Below are 23,691 nucleotides of genomic sequence, written 5' to 3' on the forward strand. Positions count from 1 at the left end.
AAAGTTAAAATTAAAATTAAAGTTGTCCTATATTAAATATCGTACATTGTACAAAGTACCGTCTATCTCTTCAACCGTCTTCAAACGTCCAACTACATCAATATTAGTTCACTGGTTACGATGTTTTAATGTAGTTCTATATTCAATACTGTCAATTATACAAAGTACTGTCTATCTCTACGTCCAACTACATCAATATTGGTTCACTGGTTTTGTTTAAAGTAAATTTAACGTTATTTCAAAATATATTTTAGCCATATTTCAAGATTTACCCTCGTTATATTGCTTTTCTTTATAACGATGTTATGCACCTGCTATCATATTATAGAAGCAAGTTGAATTTTCTGCTTAAGTACACTTTGTAGATAAAATTACATCTCCGAGAAAGCGAAGAAAATTTATTCCTTGAACCGCGTCGTCCATTGAGGATTGACTTTCAATATTCTACTAGTGGTTTGCCCCGGGTTCGTTCGGCATTTTAAATAGGGGAGTAAAATATTATCATATATATGGAGTCATTTCTATTGGACTGTTTTTATGAATGCTACGATGTCTTTGCAGCGTCAGAGTCCTCTGCAAGCAAATCAAATCTAGCAAATCTGGTTATAAGGATAATTAAGGAGAGATGAATTTGATGCGAGTTGCCAAAAACACATGATACTTTAACTAACCAATTAACTAACACTAAAAATTAACTACATACTTAGGTATGTTATTCTTTTTCGTTTCGATGTAATATTACTGAATAAAGTTCAAAAATTTTAAATTGTGTCTATCGTATACTAAATATTGTTCACAAAAATTGTATACTCTGTGATGATATAAATAATCTTGTGGTGATAGGAATTATACGAATATACTCTAAATAAATAATTGAGGATGTGTTTATTAAAGCAGTGACCGCTTGTGCATTCACGTCGTTGATCTAGAAACTAAAAGATTACTAGAATAGGTACATGTACCTACCTATTATTATTTGAGGAATATTAGTTTAGTTAATTCAAAACTTGATTAAAATTGTTGTGTCATATTATACTTGTTTCGTTTTTATTTTTTTATTTTCATAGATTTGTTGATTGATTTTTTAATGGTATGCGGGTCTTTGTTATAAAAATGAATTTAATGTTATGTATAAATTAATTTCATGAAGTTTTCTTTTGCTTTCAGGTAATACACGATCAATACGAGGAAGATTCTTCGCGGTTTATGTCATACCTACAATAGATGCAAATATGTATAAAAAATAAATATAAAAAAGAGCGTGTGTGCTGAGCTGAAATTTTACTCTCAACAAACCTAAATAAGTTTAACCCTTATTCAAACGCGAGCCTGTGGAGGAGTTAACAAAAAAGTAAGATACGTTCCTGGGTAATTTTGGGTCGTAGATTACAAAAATGCACACAAAAGAGGGGTTAGTGGGGGGGTAGTAACCTTTTTTTGGTGGGAAGTATATATCCCGTCATCTGTTCTCTCTTGTAAAAAGGCTGGAAAGGTGGGAACTATAGCTCCCAGTGTCCAGTATGACACCAATATTTTCAAACACTAGCTAGTTACCCTGACTCCACTTGTGAATTAAATTTTATCGTAAAAAAATATATAAATCATATTTTTTAATAAAGCAGGTGAAAGTACTCATCAATGCAAGTTTCTTTTACTAAGGGAAGAATTCGGGAATTGAAAAATGAATGACTTCAACATAAACAAGGCATTTCTCTAAAACAAAATAAAAGCAATAGGTAAATACTAATGTATTGAGTTAAGATGTCTAATTATCTGATGAGGAAATAATGAATAATAATAAATAAGGTGCTTATACCAACTAAAAAAGATTTTTTAGACACACGGATTTTATATATAGAATTTCCGAATGTCGTGTGCAGTGAAGAACACTGGGATGATATCTTCCCACTTAAAGACTTAATTTCAATCGACTCTACCAAGGTATAAACGAAAGATTCTGGGCATATTTTTACGTCTCAAGCAACCGTAATATAGTCTAGTTTACATAGCTAAAACTCAAATCTACTTATCTAATTTTTTTTCAGCACTACACAAAAAACTCTAAAATAACGGTCGTTTTCGGTGGCAAAATCACGTCACCCGACTTTGACGTGTGTTTACATGTAATAATTCTCTGAAAAGTGTTTCCATGAAAAATGTTCTCTGAAATGTTAAGATTGCGTAGATAAATATTACACTGCATTAGGTTTAAGCATATAAAAATAAAACACGATTTATTTCAATCTGAGACGTGGGAAGTATAGCTCCCAGCGTTTTAATAAGGGTTAACTACAATATAAAGCCAAACATTCGAATCAAATATCAAGATCACATATTTAAGAAGGCGATTACTATGTAAAATCACACATCACGATCTCACTTCATTCGATTTGAATTTATAGTTTCATAGTTTTCATCAAAATTCAACATTTCTGGAAGCAAGATCAAATGCCAATATGTCCCGAGCGAGGTTGGCATTAAATATGATTTCGAGTTTAATCGTCTCCAATTAAACTGAGTCGTACCGGAGTGAGTTTCTACTTTATGCATATCGAAGAACATTGGTTAGGTTATATTAGGTAGGTATATTAACTAGCTTTCCGCCCGCTGCTTCGCCCATGTAGTTTAAAACTAAACAAATTATATAGGTAATATTGATAAAATCGAAATGAAAATTGTTGTTGGTGCAGTTGTTTTTATGTTTATCGCGAAACAAAAAGACGGACAAGGCTTTGTTTTATAATATTTTAATGGTTGTCTATTTACCTTCATTTTATAATGATAAATCATAAATGTATAGATGGATGAAATTTTTTAAGAGATATTTATTTTTTATTTCTTGTCGCAATATTAAACTTATGTAGTCGTCGTCGTCTACGTCGAAATTCGAATAGAGGATAGAATGTAAATATACACTATTAAAAAACCACCAACGCTTAATTGCTCTTTGTTTAATATTAAAAAAATTACCTGTAATATTTTATATTAAAAGCCCGACTTCGCGCCGTTTACGCGGTGACGCTGCAAATTTCTTTAGCAAATTGCTGACTTTACAGTTTCCCTTTTGCATAAAGATGTCTGTAAATAATGTATTTACGCGGGATTCGAGGTATTGTTACGTTTTGTTGTGTCAAAAGGTCTTTTATGACTTTTTGATGATAAGGGATAACCTCTGTTATTTGTGTAGGCAACCCTGGGATGGGAAGGTAGCATATTATGCTACTTACTGTGGTATTATAAATAGCCGCTTGCTTCGTTCGCAAAACTCGGGATAAAAATAAAATTGAATGTAGCAATAAACGAATAATTTATTGTGATGATACAAAAAAGAAAAAATTATTCGCGTTAGAATTTAAAAATAATATCAATTTAGTTATATATGCGTACTTAGTTTGTTTAAAAAAAAACATAAAAAAATGTAAGTACTTTTTTTATCTGTCTGTAAAACGCGCGAAATAGTTGGCATGGGTTGTTTATTATTAATTTTCGAAAAAGGCGCGCAAGATAGTGCCTTCATTTACTTTTTTAAATTATTTATCTGTGCAAAAATCACGCGAAGACGGCACATTCGTTTAGCAATGCTCTACATATACCAGCATTGTTACGCATATAATTGCATATGCAGACATGAATGACAATATATTACATGGTTTTTATATAATCGTCGCGTGCTAAACGCGTTATTGTTTGGTGTGGTGTAAGTTTGTGTGATGAAAATAAAATTATTTTTATAAGTTGAGAATTCGGAAATGTGAAAATTTGTGAGGATTTGAATCGCTTTTTATGTAACTTTAATGTTTTTAACAATTTAAACTAAGCATTCAATAACTATTTTCCGATAGTTTACTTAGGTGACAAAATGATTTAGTTATTTTTAAATTATTAGGTACTAGAATTTTTCACCTTCTAATATTTAGGTGAGTGGGGTGAGATAGTTAATATAATTTCGAGTTTTAAGCAGTTTACAAAACGTTCTAATTATTTAATTCTGACTTGATATTATTAGAAATTAATAGTCTGCATTTTAAGTCTGTAAAAAATAGTTATACATTTATATAATAAGTTTTTTACATTAAATTAATCACAATTAATCGCTATCCACTTATAACTTAACCGTTTTCAAAGAAAGTGTTTTTGTTACGCACGTGACGGATCCGCTTCCGACATGCGCGTGCGTTGTTTCTTACGTATTTATTATGTAGTTGATTTATTTTATTTTTTAAATATAGTAATTGATTTTAATGATAGGAAATGTTTTGATTAATGAGTGTTATAAGTTTTAATTGGGTCTGAGTGTAGAAATACTATCAAATTTTTTTGTTGGGTGCTTAAAGAGTCTGATTATGTTGTCTACGATTTAAAAATATGTATATAAATACTATTTATATGAAATCAACAACTACACAACTGTAATCGATACGGTTAATCTTAACCCAATGCTGAAATAATTAATAATAATAACTTAAAATAACTACAAATTCTAAATCACTTTTGCCATTCACGCAGTATGTAAGAAAAATACGTATAATACAGTAAATAACCATTATTGCTACTTTTAAGTTAAAGTAATAAGCATGTATCCTACACGCACTCGAAAAAACTATCAACATTCTCCCCTACACCTTTCGAAGCAACGGCAATACAAAAGCGAATTTGACCGCTTAAGCCTAAAGGCTTATAAATATATTCAAGGCCCCAGTTGTACGGTGCGCCGTAAATCGCAGAATTCTGGATTATTCATGCGGACCAAGCTGTTTGGAGCCGCTCCGTTGAACTACAGTTATTTGTAACTAAATTGATCTGCATTGCGCAATTGCATTGTACTTCTAACACTTATAAGACAGGTGAAAGAAGAAGAAGTAGAAAAAATAGTAGTTGTAGTTCTAGATGATTCGGTGAGCAAGAGTTCTAGTTTCTATAAGAGAAAAAGAGCGAAGTAAAGGCGCGTGCTGATTAAATGGTGGACATTATTATTGGTTGTAAGGGGCTGTACATTAATCACGTGAGGCTCGAAAGGGGGGGAGGGGTCCATCAAAACATCACGAAATATCACAAGGGGGAAGGGGGGGTTAAAGTAATATATCACGTGTATTTATTTTTCGACAAGCGCGCGATACTCAACCGAAAAGCGGCGTTACATGTATTTATTTTTAGTCAAACGCGTACAACTTTATCGCATACCTATCTTTCATTATTTTTATGTCATTCAAAAACAAACTGCAATCTTTCTGTCTACCTCTGAACGTTTATTATAGTAGTCTTTAATTTACTATAATAAAATTAGATGATATTTATACCAGTATTTTTTATAAATAAAAAATTGATTCTTTGCAGATACGAAAAAATACACGTGATGTAGAGGGGAGGGGGGAGGGGTAGTCTTAAACCTCACCACGTATCACCAAGGGGGAGGGGGGGTCAAAAAATACAAAAAAAACCTCACGTGATTAATGGATGGCCCCTAAGGCAGGAGACTTATGGTTCACTACAGTCTATAGTATAGTATAATATTATAGAGCTACAGTATAAGCTAACTTTTATTTCCCGAAGATTTTTAACCGACTTCAAAAAAAAGGAGGAGGTTATCAATTCGGCCGGTATATATTTTTTTTTATGTATGTACACCGATTACTCCGAGGTTTCTGAACCGATTTACGTGATTCTTATTTTGTTAGATGCGGGATGGTATCGAATTGGTCCCATAAAAATTTTATTCGGATAGGCCCAGTAGTTTTTATTTTATGAGCATTTTTGTCTGTAGGTATTTGTACATTTTGCAAGTGCAAGTTTGAAGTCGGTTGTTTTTAACGCAGTTATCACTTGTTTTCATTATAAAACATAAACATGAGCCTAAAGGTAGCTTTGAAACCATGTGGACACTAATAAAATATGTCTCAAGAACAAATGGTTGATTATAATATGTTTTCCTGTAATAAAAATTGGATTAGTGAAACAGAATAAATGTTTAATACACGTGCTGTATACCATAGGATACAGAAGATTTCACTCCCTGATTGAAACTTAAACTTAGCTTAAATTATTTATTTATTTATTTATTTAACTCTTCAATAGTTGTAAAGATAGGTAACCTTAGAACTACTTATAGATAGAACAGAGTACAACTATTTTGGCGGCCTTATCACTTAATAGTGATCTCTTCCAGGCAACCACGGTAAAAGGTAAACAAGCAAAATGATCACTATTGGCTATATAATATATTGAGATTATTTTATTTAATGAAACCAATGACCTATTATACTAGTAGACGCGGCATACGCCAACATCATTGCACTAATAAAAATAACTGCGTTAAAAACAACCGACTTCAAAAACGGAAAAGTAAGAAATAAAAAAGATTTGATATTATTAATTACTACATATTATTTTTATGTGCTATTTACTAAAAAGGTTTGATGTCGGTGCATGGGCTTAATACTAAGTGCTTAGTGTTTGGCACCGACTTCAAACCTATTTAATAAATAGCACATAAAAATAATATGTAGTAATTAATAATATCAAATCTTTTTTATTTCTTACTTTTCCGTTTTTGAAGTCGGTTGTTTTTAACGCAGTTATTTTTATTTAATACTTTTTAGTGTATTTTTCAACACGAATCAAACGAGCCCAAACTCGATAAAGTTGAGTCAATATATTACTGAGTTCCTATGGCCACCTTCCGATTCCATCATCAGATCAGCTCCATGTCATGATAATGTTTCATCGCTATCCAATTTACATTCGTATACAAAATTTCAGCTCAATCGGTTACCGGGAAGTGAATCAAAGTTACTTGCTACATTGAAATTAAGTCATCGAGTACAGACAAAAATGCTCATAAAATAAAAACTACTAGGCCTAGCCGAATAAAATTTTTATGGGACCAATTCGACACCATCCCGCATCGAACAAAAAAAGAATCACGTAAATCGGTTCAGAAACCTCGGAGTAATCGGTGTACATACATAAAAAAAAAAAAAAAAAAAAAAAAATATACCGGCCGAATTGATAACCTCCTCCTTTTTTTGAAGTCGGTTAAAAAACAGCGTAATTAATACATACCTACTTACTAACGCATTATCACCAATACAGTTGTTATCTCTTTCACTCTCACGCACGAGACATAATACATGTCTCACTCATGTACTTCGTAATAACAACTGCCGATTAAAATATAAAAAGAACGTCCAGCCACGACGCTGAATGGTGCGTGACTAAGTGAAACTCGGGCACTTACCTGAGTTTTTTCTTGCCAAAATAGAGAGTGGGTAACGTATCTAGCTTTTTTATATAATATCATAGAATGAAACATATTATGTTGATAAATAAGTTTCTAAAGAAACGTCCATTCTACGAAAATCTATTTCTTTCTCCGTAAGTACAAATACTAAAAGCTGAAATATGTAAAAAATTCTTCCAAATATTTTACACAAATGTTACATATAACGTAATACATTTCAATTCAGCCAAACATAGCCAAACATAAAATCAAATACATGAACCCATAAAAGCAATACGTTTGAAAATATTAAAATCGCAGATACACAGAAACTCATATGAAAATTGGATATTATTTAATGTTCCTATATGATCCAGTGCATCTCGATATGAATTTTACTTGTATATGAATGATGTGATGTTATAGAACGGAGTTTTCATATCGTACCGGATTTTAATGATATTGAAAGTTGTGTAAGCTATACTTGTAAACACATACGAGCATAGATACGAATACCCGAATATGTGAGACGTTCTTAATGTTAAAAAATATACACATACAGATTCAAAATAATATAAACAGATTATAAGGTCAACTCACACCAAAAGAGCGGCGAAGCGCAGCGCAGCGCGGCGAAGCGCGGAGTAGCGGATGCCCGCGACTTCTCGAGCATTCCAGCGACTTCTCGAGCAGTCGCGGGAATCCGCGCGCCTTCCCGCGATGAATTCACGGGTCGCTCTTTGCGCAGTTCGAATGCTCGCGCGCACAGACGCGTGCGGGGAGCGGGCGCGAGGGGCGGGATATTGCCAGCGGCCGCTCGCGAATGCTCGAGCATTCTCTGGAATTCCCGCGACTTCCCGCGCAGTCGCACGGTCCGTCGGGCATCCGCGGGCATCCGCGCGACTCGTTCGAGCTTCTCATGCGATAATGAGTATTATAGTAATAAAAAATAAAGTTAAAATTCATATGACACGGAAACTGCGCTCCGCTTCGCCGCGCTTCGACGCTCTTTTGGTGTGAGTTGACCCTTAAAAGTGCGCTCAGTGCGCTACCGCGACCGGTGTAAACCGGTCTAAAAGATGTCTAAGATATTTTTAATGGAAGTTATTTTTATTGACGTGTTATGTTCTTTGCATATCTCAAACAAGACAGTATGAATATAATATATGTTTAGAATGGCATGCCATGAGTAAACTATGTTTCATACCATTCTTTACATTTAACTTTTAAGTAAAGAAAAAATTAAGACAATGTAATTTGTGTAATTTAGATGTCGCTACATTTATTATTTCCGGTTATAGAATTTAATTTAGAAAATAATTAAAGCAACACATCTTTTCCACATCCACGAGCATAAAGCGTGTCCCCGCGTATAATATGCAATATAATATTACTATTATGTATAATCCTTCGGCATGTTTGCGCAAAAAATTAACGTATTCTAAACGACCTCGGGTTCCCGTGAAAGGGAAATGGGGCACATGTGGATTTTCTATTTGAATTGAATAAGATTTTTTGGCTCTAAATGCACTGGATAGATCCTGTTTGCAGTGGACTTTCAGTTTTAGTTTTAAGGGATTTTTTAGGAACTAGCTTTAGAAGGCATATAAAAATGTTTGCGCGTGTGATTAAAAAATGGTAACCGAAAAAAAAAAAAAATATTTTTCATGGTTTTGTTACGAAAACTAAAATAAGGTACCGCAGATTACTTAAAACATTTTCTTGAAGTAAATTCATATTAAGGAATAATTAACCGTATTTCACGGATATTATATGCGTTAAATTGTTTGTCCTTCTGTTTTTGAAGAATACCTAACTTTTAAACAAAACACAGACATCGTCGTGGATAATTGCTAGTAAATATTTTGCATATTGAAACATGTATTTTACATTGACCTGTTTCAATCTGTTTGTTGAGATGTTTTAGACGGAGCCATGGTCATTCTCTTTGTACACTAAATTATATTCAATAGGCAGTGTTATTTTAAATTAGATATTCTGCTTTTTATGTTATTCAAGGTATGAGATGTATTATAATAAAAGTTTTTCTATATGTGTTTCTGTGTCAGGGTGTGAATACAGAAATACCTTTTAGAAATACAAAAAAAAGTTTTATTATAATATCAAATAAATGGTATCACTATATTATGATTTTGTCTTTGTAATTCTCTTTTCAAACAAAAAAAATCACTTTTTTACCAAACGGACAAAAAAAAGAAATACAAAAAATCTCAATACAGAATAACTGCATTGAAAAAAGCGTTTCATTTTATTACTACATATTTTTTATTGAAAACCGGGGAGATTTCAGTCCATTCAGCACAAAACAAAGACAAGCCGTGATATAGCGTAGTGCAGTCGATTGACAACGCTCTCAAAGCGGTGTCAACACGGCAACACCTAGCCGACGTTTGGCAGTGTTACCAACACAAGATTTTGTCAGGCAATTTCAGGAAAATGATTGTATTGTAGAACGCAATAAAGCTGCGTGATTGACACATATTATGACGTTAAAATTTAAAGGTAGCTAGGTGGTAGTAATATTTGCTTGTTTTTGATAATGAGTTGAAATTAAGTTAATTTCGTATTTCACCTTTGATGTTATAACATTTTTGCATTGTAAGAATTTATCTACTTACTGTGTATTGAGTAGGTATAACTAGATAGGTAGGAGTATTAAGACTGGTGATTTGAAAAAAAAAATGATTTTTTTTATTTGCTTACACTTACTTATTCTTTCTGATAAATGATAATAAGTATATTACCTACTAGTAAAACTAGCCTGTCTGTTTTTTTGTATTATGTATTATCACGTCTATACCAAATTTCCAAAACCATATCTACCTATAAAACTGTTAAAATTTTTATAGCTCTCATTCTAATATTGTTCGACTTTATATCTCACTAAGAGCAACGACCTGCATCCCGAAATATAGATAAAAGAAAATGAGCGGGAAATTTTCGATCATAGAAAACTGTAAAATATGAATTAGTTTCTTTCAAAAAGAGACTCTATGTTATATGATATAGAATGGATTTTCCAATAGCGGAGTAACATATCATAGACAATATCATGTCTGGCTTGTAGCTTCGCATTGCATCTATGTAACCGATTTTGATGTTTACCGATACTGATTTCAAACGCTTTGATTGGTAACATTTGTTTGTGTTCAAATAATTCAAATAGTAGTGTTTATATAATTTATATTCATTTATAAGTTACCTTTAACGTTAAAAACAAACTTGACAAGTATGTTAGGGGGAGTAAATCAAGGGAAAGATTGTATGATGTGCATGCAAGAGAAATCATGGTTCGTTGGGTAGTTTTTTCTTTTTCAATAAGTAAAATATTTTAGTGTAAATACATGGTAAATAACTAAATAGGTACCTATGAAATATAAATAATATGAAAACATACTAACTGCAGTCTGAAACTATCTTTGTTTGACTTGGTTAGCTAAAGATTTACGCTATGCTAAAGATAGATAGATATCCTATGCAATTTAAAAGGACACAAAAAAGGGACCTACTATGCTACAGCCAGAACAGATGCAAAAAAAAATAAATACAATCTTTCACTTACTACATAGCTACATACAAATTGTAGTAAAGTCTACTACTTCAAAAATCATTCAACATTCAAATAACACTTCAAATAATTCATATGCAAAGTAACAAATATACCGCGAATTCATTTTAATTATCTCAAACAAGCTTTAATTCACCCATGAATGCGTTCTGAAGCAAAATTTTCAAATGCACGTCTTTTTGGTTCAAACACTGCGGCTTATTACTATTTTTTTTTAGTGCTCACTGAATTTTAAATGGGAAAAGTTCAATGTTCCGCTCTGCCAAATAAAATACGGCTGGCTGCCAACAAGTTACTCATAAAACGAATTAATTGCCTATTATGTTTGTATTATTTATCCGTTTATTGATGTTAGGTACTATATTATTATTGGTTTTAGGGCAGATTTTTTAATCCTCGGTTAAAACTTATTCATCGACAGTTTACAGGTGACATTTTAACCATTGAGATAATATTAATATGGAGCAGACACCACGAACAAAATCTGTGCGCCAAGCGAGGCGGCGCGGGGCGCGCGAATGACGGCTAGACAGTCATAGATTATGCGATGTCTTTGTACTTACTTAATATTTATTTTAGGTATAAACTGACTTTACTACGCGGGGCTAACAATATCTGGCATATAATATAGGATGATGTAAATAGTGACGTCATATGGAATAATTTAATTTTTTTCGTGTTTTAGGTTCAGTCAGGGCTATGGGAAGTTTTATTCCTTACAAATTGAGCCTTTTTTTAGAAAAAAAAATAATTTTTCCCTTTCTTCACGGCCCAGACATGGAAACCTTGAATAGAAAAAATATTAATTACTTATCTCTGAACTAGCGGTCCGCCCCGGCTTCGCCCGTGGCACATATTTCGCAATAAAAAGTAGCCTATGTTCTTTCTCAGGGTCTTAAGATTGTCTGTGCCAAAGGAGAATGCCCATGAAAGTATGGACCACAGTACAGTGTTGCGTCAATGCCAGAGTGGTTTTGGAGGGTTCTTCGATATTCAAAAGATTTTTACCAATTGATTTTTTTGTGATAAAAACAGGGGTTTTCAAGATATTGAGAAAAATGTGAAATAACCTCAAAACTTAAATAACCCCGATTTAGTTAGGTTTATGTGTGATTTAGGTAACATTTTATCGTCCAAAGGTTATTTTTCGATTAACATATTTAATCTATGCGTAGAGCTTATGCTTTCAGACAAAGTCTATCTGTTCATCGGCTAGTGTAGGTAGGCACCAGAAATCTTCCGGGACGGATTTCAAGAAAACCTAAATATATACTTAAAAAATGCCAATTGAGTTTTTATTCGGTTTACATGTTGTTGTTACTGTTGTTGTTTGAATCATTTTTTCACTACATATTCGAAGAAAGAAACAAATAAGAAATAACTGGTTACCTACCAAGCTATGTCATAATAATATTTTTTTTATATATACATATTTATATTATTTTACTTCACTATCTTTGTTAAAACAACCTACAGTGTATATAAACAATACCTTAAAGAGTGATTTTATGTTAATTGATTTTTTTTGTAATTCAATGAAAACAATAATCGATATTAATACATTTAGCTATTTACCATAGTAAATGTAATAAGTTACCGCTTGGTTACCGTGGTAACCGGTAATGGACACTAAATCTATAATAACGGATCTAAACAATTACATGTCATATTAGATTTTACAAAACATTCCCTGTTCAAAATATATTTTCCGATGGTAAGAAGGCCTCTAAATTGCCGAGATTTTTTTTAATAGTATTGTTGTCTTGATGCATGAGAAAAACCAGTACCAAAAATGGGCATTCTCTTTTCATCAAAATCGGTCCAGTAGTTTATGAGCCTATTAATTACAATCAAACAAACAAACAAAGTTTTCCTCTTTATAATATTAGTGCAGATAAATAAATAATAATTCAATTACACGTTCAAGTCAGTAGCTTATACAATATCAATTAAAAACTTGATTAAAATCAATTAACAAAAAAAAAATGGTGATTGAGTAATTGATTTTCATATTTCATGATTTCACCTTTTTTCAATTAACAACCAGTCTATGCTTTTCTAAATATGTAAAATTATTATTTTATACTATAAAAATATACGCCAGCAAATATTACTAACAACACTTATTTCATGCCCAATGTCATATCTTAAATTTTTAATCTATGACAAAATGTCGCCCGCCAAAAATTTTGCTCTAACTAAGTTTTAAAAATTATTATCTAGTTACTTACTGATGAAAAGTTATTCCTTTGCACTTTTCCGTATTCTTTGTATTATTTGTGCAATATCGTAACACACACGTAGGCATATTTGATGCGTTTCACTTTAAAACAAATAAAAAATGAGCGTGACGTTTGCGCCAATGAGCGAGCAAGCGACTGAGTGCAGTTACGCCACATGACGTATGTTGAGTGGAACATAAGTGATGTAGGCGGTATCGTCTCCATATTAATATTATCTCAATGCATTTTAACACGTGTAATACTTTCTTGGACGGGTAAGTTTTAACCAGGGATTGAAAAATCGGCCCTAAATTAAATAGGTTTAATAGAAGCGTATTTGTTTGAATGTAGGTATGTGTTTGTTTGTGTAATGAAGCGTGTATGTTATTAAAACAATGCCAATACAAATAAATATTTTATTATTAGAACCAATTATTTAAATTGAGCTCGTAATAAATCGCTATCTGTATTATCTGTGCGAATATAAAGGAGTATTGGCGCGAAAACGCAGCGCCGACGAATTTCAATATTCGAAGTACAAGTTTCTATATAAAAGGAAAAATACATAAACGTCAAATAAACCGCGATAGTATAAAACCTCGGAGTGGTTTCTATCCATTGACAATAAAATATTTTTATATTATTTCCTCGCCAGGGTTGCCCGTTTACGATCTCGGCGCGAGATACAAAATGGCGATATTTTCAATGTGATAAAATTGGATGTGCAAATATATTCAAGTAAAGTGTTTATGTAGATTTATATGTATGAAAATATTAAATTTGGACGTGAAAGTAATGATAGAGTTCAATCAATATGTTTGTAAATTTAAAAATTATTCAAACTAAAATTCCTAATAAATTTTAATTTAAAGCATTTTACTTTTTAAAAATACATACTAAATATGTACAAGCAATGATTCCAGATGACATAAATTATCTAGTGTAGAAAAAGTGTACACACGTAAGAAGTGAAACTTGTTTTTCAAAAAATAATTTACTATATGCAACTTTACAGAAATAAACTGTACGTCGAATCACGCGTGGTAGGAAGAAAAAGATGGCGCGTGACGGAAAAATGTCACGCGTAACGAAAAAATGTTACACTTAATTTTTTTCCAACCCTGATAAAGAAGTTTCACTTCAAAAATTCTTCTTTAAAAATGTGCTCTCTCAATTACGAACATGATAACAATATAACCTATCAAAGAACGGAATTCATCAGGCGTGAATGAAAATCTGTTTTTACTTAATTTTATCTAGACTTTTCATGGAGACTCAATATACGGACATTTTAATATTTATAATAGCTAGCTTATAAACTATTAAAACTTTTATATACTTATACTTAGTCCGCGGCTTCACTTGCGTATATTTTATGGAATCTAAACAGTCGCTGCAATTTCACCTCCAAGTTGCGTTTTCGTGACTTTAAGTAGCCATAGGTAGTTCTTTTAATGTACCTATCCTGCAGTGCATAAAAATCAGCTGTTTACCTGTTTTCTTGAAAACTGGTTAAGTAATAAGTATACAAAATATATAATATATGCTTTCGTATAATAATAAGGAGAGGCATTTATCAGCGAAGGGATGTAATTTTTTAATACCCAAATTTATTATTATGTCCTCATAAAATAATATGAAATAGGAAATAATTTTGTATCCACTAAAAACAATTAGTCGTGCTTAATCTTAATTGAGTATGTAGTATGTACAGGTAAAAATTAACAATTAATTATTTTCATCAACTATTAGTATTTTAAGTACTTAATGATTTTATACATTTTTTAACACGAATTTGCTTTGTACTCATCTGTAGAGGTCAACAGCTGAACCACGTGCACGAAGAATATAATATTAAAGTTAATTACTAAAAAATTCAAGGCAATCAATACTCGTGGCCTTGACATACGGAACAATATACAAGCGGAAGTGCACATCAGATATGAACACAATAGAATATCAAAATGGCGGACATTTCTACACAGATAAAACAAGATAGATAGAACGTCACCTTTGACGTTTGGTGTCACTTCCTGAAAAAAATGGAGACTGTTTCTGTCATAAAGAAATTCCATTTAATAAATTAGTCATCAATTTATACCAATTTATACAATATTAAATACTAGCTGCTCCGCGCGGTTTCACCCCCGTGGCTCCACCCCTGTTGGTCGAAGCGTGATGATATATAGCCTATAACCTTCCTCGATAAATGGGCTATCTAACAGTGAAAGAATTTTTCAAATCGGACCAGTAGTTCCAGAGATAAGCGCGTTCAAACAAACAAACAAACAAACAAACTCTTCAGCTTTATAATATTAGTATAGATAGTATAGATTACTATGAAGATTTATAGGCTATCACGGTACTTTAATTTAATAGGTAATTATTTTGGTTTCAAACTCAGGAAATTTATCAACATTATTCTTATTAAAGTAGAATACATTTATAATAACATTTAAACGGTCGTATGGTTTCGTAATACTTTTAAATGTTTTCAATATGTATGTAAATGATACAATGTATAAGAAAGTTCTACCATACTGTTTGATCGAATGGAAAATACAATTTTAGTATGAAAATGCTTTGATATTATTTTTTGCACAAAGAACTCGTAGGCAACGTGTAAGGAGTTTTGTATCATATAAATAAATAGAAGTACGTTATAATAATATTATGAATCATTATTCATTATTTTATTAATTATTATGAATGGATTATTTTTGAATGGAAAGAGTTTTTTAACCCATTGAGCCCCAAGCGGCCCAATCGGTCCCAGACACAATAGATTTTCTATTGTGTCTGTGGTTCCGGGGCCTGAGTTATTTGTAAAATTAGGTAAAATTTTAGAAAATTCTTTCGTATCGGTGCTTAGTTATTTTTTATTATTGAATTATTTAAGTTTTAAATACGTTTGAAATTAGCCCAATTTAGTGAATAGAGTTGAAGTTTATTAATGGCAAATAAAAGATTTTCTTAAGGCTGCGCTTCAGGTTAAATAAATTTACTGAAAGATACTTTCTGCAAACAAGAAGTTGATTGATAAATTTAATAAAAAGGACATTTTTTAATAAGGTATTATGCCAAAGAATTTAAATTCCAGAGATTTGTAAAGTAACTATGTAAAAGTTTGTTTCAATTTTAATTTTAAAATGCAATTAAAATCAACAGAGAAAGCAAAATATTGGTAATTTTCCTCTATATTTAGTAAACTAGAGTCAACATTCAAATATATATGCATTATTCATTATTATGCTCCTAATTTGCGTAAGGCATTCTACTATATTATGTAGAGTTATGTAACAATAGACCGGACTTCACACTTATTCAATGTTTTGTAAACAAACTTGTTTTAATCAAATAACAAGGCAACAACGCTGAAATTGTAAAATAGTTGACCGATAAATTTCAATAATTTTAAATATGAAAGAAAAATTGTTAAGTAAAGTTCGTTACAACATGGGCTAGTAATATTAATAATTAATAAGTGTATTTCAGTGTAATTTCATAAATATTAAATGAAAAATAACCTTTCATAGGTACTCATAAAATTGGTTATTTACCAACTTCTGTAACGGATATATGGTGTACCTAATGGATAAACATACATAGGTATCTTAGATGTCACAAAACGTCCTACTTTTTAAAAAATTCGAACTCAGTCGTATTTTATACACTAATGCGTGCTGAAATTCTTTCTTTCTCACGTACTTTTCCGACCGTTTATCTTTTAATTTCTTCAAAAGAATGTATGAATTGAATTGATTGAAAACTTCTGATATTTTTCCCAGATAATTAATAACAACAATTAAATAAAGAGGAATGTATTAATAAATCTCGAGTGAAACGTCGTTAAAGTTTACATAACAATATCGAAAGATAAAACTTCATCTCAAAATTGTTATTAAACTTGAGTAATTTAAGATTTAATATCAAACTTTGCGTGGAAGTCTGAGAATGTTTAACTATCTTATTAATTATAAATGTAACGCTCTGTCGTAAGGCTCAGTGTATTTTAGTCTCGTCAGATTTTTATTGACAATGGATTATATAAACTTTCTGCTGTTAAATAAATATAATATGATGAGTTCTATAGTTTTCTATAAGTATTTTAAGTACAGGTAGGCTCCTACTTTCAAGAAAATAGCGATTATTTTTTTAGAAGGCGTCATAAACATTTAGAAAATAAAGACGTCATAAACAATACATAACGTGACAATGCTGACTGTATATTATTCCAAAACGACGTGGTTACAATTAATCGTGTTTAAAATCGGTTAAAAATAATATAACCCGTGCTCTTTGGCGGTGGAGACCGCTTAACATCAAGTTGACACACTTGCTTGATTTACAGAAGCAATACAATTAACTTTATCTGCTAGGATATCTGCTTGTCACCTAAAGCAAAAAGAACTAGTGAATCTCCTTCAATAGTATGTATTGCAAATTCCTGCGTGACAAATGAGACATCGGAACAACAATACATGTCGGAAGTAGTCAACGGGTGCCAATGTCCTGGCCGTGATTGGTCGACATTGGAATGGTGCCAAATGTTATTTATCGCATTAACAGCTCTTCGATAAGTGAGCATTGAGGTTATGTAATATGACAAGGTGATGCATTTATGTCGTTTAGTAACTCAGGCCCCGGAATCACAGACACAATAGAAAATCTATTGTGTCGTGTACCGATCGGGCCGCTTGGGGCTCAATGGGTTAATATGTTTAGGGTCGTAAAGAGGTACCTAATAATGGTAGAAACCCGTCATATTTTTTGCTACCAACACAAAATTCGATCATTAAAAATGGCATATTGATCAGATGCTGGCCTTATCTCTATCACAAATAATAAAATACTCGGCACTAAGCGACCATTTTCCGGTATTTGTCTATACAAAAGAAAATATCGTTATATTTATACCTATGTTTAAAATATTATCTTGTTCGCTACAATAATGGCTGTATTCTTATTGGCCAATAAATCTCGCTGCATCCATAATTCAAAAGTATTGCGCAGAACCTTCCGCTACATTATATTGAATGTGATGTCAATTCTTATAATAATCATTTTATGAATAAGTAATAAAATAATCATTAAAACCACGTGCATTTATTTAACAACAATAATATTCTTAGTTATTATAAAATAATTTGCAATCGATAAAATAGTCACTAATGAATATTATAATTTTGTTACAGATACCAACATAAACCAGCTCAACATAACATTGTAAGTACAAATTCCGCTAGTAAGCTTTTGCGCGGCTTCGTCCGCGATTTCAGAGAAAAACCCGCATAGTTCCCGTTCCCGTGCGATTTCCGGGATAAAACCTATCCTATGTGTTAAGGTTGTTGTAACAGTGAAACGACTTTGAGGATTTGGACGTTCTCCCCGCGCTAGCCAAGCACCCCCGCTTCATTTTTACGTGCGCAGAGCGTGATCCGCGCTATCGCAACTAATCGCTCGCGTCGCGTTCCGCAGCAGCTCGGCATTTTTATTGCCCGACTAAAAAGAAGGGTTATGTTTTTCGCGCCTATCTTTGTATGTATCTAATATTCTTTATACTCTGATATCTTCCGAACCACTGGATGGATTTCTTTAATTAGGGTATCGTTAGGTTCGTCGTATTAGCCCAAGTTTTGTTAGATAGGTCATAGGTGATAAAAAAAGGAAAATGTGGGGTGCTAGACTAAAATACAAAAAAAAATCTTTTTCTGCAATATGGGTATCAAATTAAAGGTATCATAATAAGGATTCCAAAAAAGTGTATCATGCTTATATTACCTACAATAATAAAACAACATAGATTTATTTTTGTGAAATGAAATCAGTGATGATAGGTACATATTTGTGAACGAAATTTTAAGAGAAAAGCGCCTGAAAGAAATGCAACTTTATTAACATTGTAATTTTTTTAGGCGCTATTAAAAAACTTTATTTTTCTTTTTTATATTGAATTTACTATTTTAATAGTTTAAAAAGCTAAAATTGTACTTTATAGGTCGTGGAGTTGAGATTCGTAAATTTTTTTGTGGTTAGCTATTGTCCTATGGAACCCAAATCTGAAATTTCACTTTGAGGATACTTTCAGTTTTTGAGTTACGAATTTTTGAAAATCGGAAAATAAGTATAGAAAGTTACTACCTACATCTTATTTTTGTTACGCATATTTATTGTTTTGACGTCAGAATGGCGGGACCACTTTGTTTAAAGAATATCTTGAAATCCTGTTAGAGTAGAAGTTTTTTACGAAAGTATAAAATAGTCCCTACTAATTTTGCACTAAATTATAGGTACATAATTTTCAAAATGCCTGAGGAAGTTGCGCCATCTTGACGTAACGGGTATTTGGTGTAGGGCTTTGACCTACTAAGGTTATCAATGTGCACTAAAAAGCATAAAATAAATAAGTTGTTAAAAAACCCGACTGAGAAAAAAACAAATTAAAAACAAGATTTCTAATAGAAAACTTAGTTAGTAGCAGGCGGGCACACATTCGCAAACATAGTTAAAAGAAAACTTATGTGAAACCACGCGCACGCACAAAATTGTCGAAAGAAAAATTGTACAAAATTGCCATCCACAATCAGGCAAAATACAATTTTAGAGAATGAGCAGCACAACCTCCTCGTCCGACAGTTCGAGCTACAGTGCCGCCCGTCGCCCGCGCACGGACCCGCTCATTTCATTTCATTTAGAAAACAGTGAATGATTATTTGTAGCTCAATATGAACTTGCTTTGTCTCGTCAAACGTTGAATTTATGACAAACACCTTTTAAAATATTATTGTGAAAGAAAAATAGCAAAACTCCATACCGTTTAGACGTAGTTACGAAAATTCAAACAAGAAATGCTCCACTTTGGAATATTTTTTCGGACATTATTTTTATAGATACAATTATTTCAAACGTTCAAATTAAAGTTTAAGGTCTAATGAGTAACATATATTTTTTTTGGACATTTATATTCACTAACCGAAGAGTAGTTAGACGAAGAAAACAGGCAATTGGCAGTAAGTAGCCCCTTAACCCAAGTTACCCACTATATGCGTGCTAAATTTCATTGTAATCGGTTCAGTAGTATTTGCATGTAAGAGTAACAAACATACATACACATACATCCATCCTCACAAACTTTCGCATTTATAATATTAGTAGGAAGGTAGGATTAGTTTTACATAATGTTTTTTACATAGATATTCGGAGCATCGACGTTAAAAAAATGACTCCTTCAAGAGTCTTTGTTTATCATGTAAACAGAAAATACTTTACCATAAATAATTTATATAAAAATCACATAAAAATGAATGTCATGTGAACAATGCAACACAAATAGACAATGTAGAAAATTCTTAGCCATAATTAGACGTGACCATGGCCTTGAATATTGTGAATCTGTGCTTACATAATCTGTGATCTTTTCCTTGTCATGATAAAAGAGCGCGAAATTATTTGTTTGTAAAATTATTAATGCAAACGAATGTTTTTGTCAATTTGAAAATAATTTATTGTTGTAGTTAATAATATTATTATTCCATATTCAATTAAATATCAAATCTTCGTACAAAGAAATTCATTTAAATAATAAGACAAAACGCACGTGTTATTTTCATTGAGATATACATATTATGGAGACGACACCGCCTGCATAACTTATGTTCCGCTCAACATACGCCATATGGCGTAACTGCACGCTCATTTTTTATTTGTTTTAAAGTGAAACGCATCAAATATGCATTCGTGTGTGTTACGATATTGCACAAATAATACAATTAATGATACGGAAAAGTGCAAAGGAATAACTTTCATCGGTAAGTACCTAACTAGATAATAATTTTTAAAACTTAGTTAGAGCAAAAAAATGGCGCAGAGATTTTGTTCGTGGTGTCTCCTCCATACGTACTATTATCTCAATGGTTATTTTATGCTTTGAAACATCTGGAATGTCCATATTTTTATACAAATACCAATAACACAATAAATTGTTATGTTAATCAAACTATTTTAATATGCCGTACATATTTTTCCATTGTTTTTTCTTATAGTGATTACGTCTTTATCAAACTAATTATAGAATTATGTTTAATTACATTCCAACATGCAGCGGCTTCAAATAATATCTAAGCATCTGTCCTCAATTTGCGTTACGTCATTTTTCCCGCCATTAAATGAACGCACAGATTAAATAATACTGTGCTGCCAGTAAAAACCTGTTTGTGCGAACTTGACATTATTGTGATGCTCAAAGCATATCTATATGCATTGTGAAGTCGTTAAGTGTAAGGTTTAAGGGCGCGTCTTTTAAATATTACGAGGCACAATAATATCTAGAACTTATTTTCCAAAAGTATAAAAAATATATACCTAGTGGTGTTTGGTCCTAAAATTTGGGTGATATAGGTACTTACATTATAACTTTTAATCCACTTTGGCATGCATCACTTGATAAAAATTATAGATTTTGTCAATATATTTTGACACATTTGTTATATACTTACTAATCGATTATGTAGACTGCGAGTCTATAAAAGCAGCATTTAATAATATTGCTATACTATAAAATATCGGCATCAATCTTGTTCAAAAACAGGTGTCGTCTCGAAAGATCGCTACAATAATTAATTACACTGTGTACAAGTACGATAGTAAATGGATCCATCTTTTACTCTACAACACGTTTTAGACCCTTTATCTACCGATTTCGCAAAATGTTGCTTAAATTTTTGACAATATTTTCGCCCGCGAAAGGAAATTCTCTTAGAAAGATTTTTCACCGCTGAAAAAGAAGCCTATGTCTCCCTATAGCTCTTTCTCCAGACACAAAAATCATATAAATATCGCTTCGTTTCGACGTGAAATAAGGGCAAACAAACAGACAACACTTTAGCAACCATAATATTATTATACTATCTGCTATACTACTTAGCACTAAATAGTAAAGATTATTCGCTTTCTGAATAGCCCATGTCCATATAGTTTAATTGGTGGCCCTGTCACAATGACGTTTAAAACTTTTAGGGCCGATTTTTCAATGCTTGGATAAAACTTATCCGTCCAATAAAGTATTACACCGTAATATTAAAATGTCACGTAAACTGTCAAATACGGGCAATTAGAATACGTTTATAAAATGGTAGTTTTATACATTATTCGACGAATAAGTTTTATCCAAGCATTGAAAAATCGGCCCTTAAAGCAACAACACAACCTTGTGACTGATATTTGAATGCATCTAAACCGCATCTTTCGACCTCATCTTAATTATGATTTGATTGTAAATAGTTGAAATGTTATTGAACTAGAAACCCATTTGATGATCCGACCGGTTCGTCTTCAATATAATTGGCCTTGATGCCATGTGATAATTGTATTTTTAATTTAATTACTGGCAACATATGTATAATTATATCTCTTTACATTGAAACTATTTAAAATATATGTTATTTTCGTATGTTACTTATATAATATCGCTATTTAGCGATAAGGCCGCCGTTTGTTACTCTAGATTATTAGTTAGTTATTCTAGATTAAGTCTCAATTTGTAATTTTTAAGAGCAATAAAGAATTAATAAATCAATAAATAATATTGTGTTTTATTTCGAATATTTTCAAATCTATGTATCTAATAGATGTGTATAGAAATTATTTATTATTTTAAACGTTATTTTCATGCATGTGCTTGATGAGTATGAATGAGCTTGTGTATTAAGTTGCATAATTATTTAAGTAGTACCTAGGTAATTGTTTTTACCCGACTGCCAAAGAAGGAGGGTAATGTTTTTCGAGTGTATGTAAGTATGTATGTATGTCTTTTCCTTTGTGACCACCTGTAGCCTAAACGGCTTGATGGATTTTGATGTATGAGGTATCGTTAGATTTGTCTTGATTACGGGAGTGTCATAGGATACATTTTATCCTAAAAGTCCCACGGGATAAAGACATAATAATATTTTTTCTAAATTTCCCTTTAAAAAAATATGTATGCGGTATCATTAGATTCATTTCAATCACGGGAGTAATTAATATAGGATTTTAACTCTTTTTTTAGTGTGCAGTCGGGTATTTTGTTTTTTTAATAATTATCAACACTTGTTTTATTATTGATTGCAATCATCTTTATGGCGTTAAGAATAGTAGTAGGCTTTTCTTAAAATAACAAAATAAAGGTACATAAAATATGATAACAGTCAAGGTTTCCTGTGACAAATAAACGAAGATTCTTGCAAGACTTAAAATGCAAAAAGCCCATAAAAGTGGCAATAAAATGGATGCCTAATAGTGTTTATTGTTGTTTTATCGTCAGTCGCTCGTTTACAGCCGTTTGACGGACTTCAGACGGACAGAATACAATTCGTTTATGAACATACAATGTTTCTATAGCAATTATAGTAGATAATAATATTTTATAGGGGATGGATTTTTTTGTTTCTTTGTTAACATTTTAATTCAGAAATAAAACATCCATTTTAAATTTAAGAAGACAGCTATATCGTTACCGAGTAATTTTTTTCAGAGGCAACCCAGACGAAGCTAGTGCACGCGGCTAGTATGTATAGGTATAAGATAAACATTTTACTACGAGTATATAGACTACTAGATTTCCGCCCGCGGCTTCGCCCGCGTTTGCAAAGGAAAACCCGCATAGTTCCCGTTCCCGTGGATTTCCG

The 23,691-nt window shown here is 31.9% G+C and overlaps 1 protein-coding gene across 6 annotated transcripts in view; it reads left to right on the forward strand.

The window, feature by feature from the left end:
* Nucleotides 1-23,691, forward strand: part of LOC123697819 (Ig-like and fibronectin type-III domain-containing protein 2) — a 159,502-nt gene that overhangs the window by 38,144 nt on the left and 97,667 nt on the right. For 5 of the 6 annotated variants that reach the window (XM_045644373.1, XM_045644376.1, XM_045644375.1 and 2 more), the window contains exon 2: nucleotides 18,223-18,253. The exons of the other annotated variant lie outside the window; for it this stretch is intronic. The gene's annotated coding sequence lies outside the window, so the exon portion shown is untranslated. The remainder of the gene's footprint in view (nucleotides 1-18,222; nucleotides 18,254-23,691) is intronic. 6 annotated transcript variants of the gene reach the window in all.

This window comes from Colias croceus, chromosome 15 (genome assembly GCF_905220415.1).
Source record: "Colias croceus chromosome 15, ilColCroc2.1".
NCBI classification, from domain to species: Eukaryota; Metazoa; Arthropoda; class Insecta; order Lepidoptera; family Pieridae; genus Colias; species Colias croceus.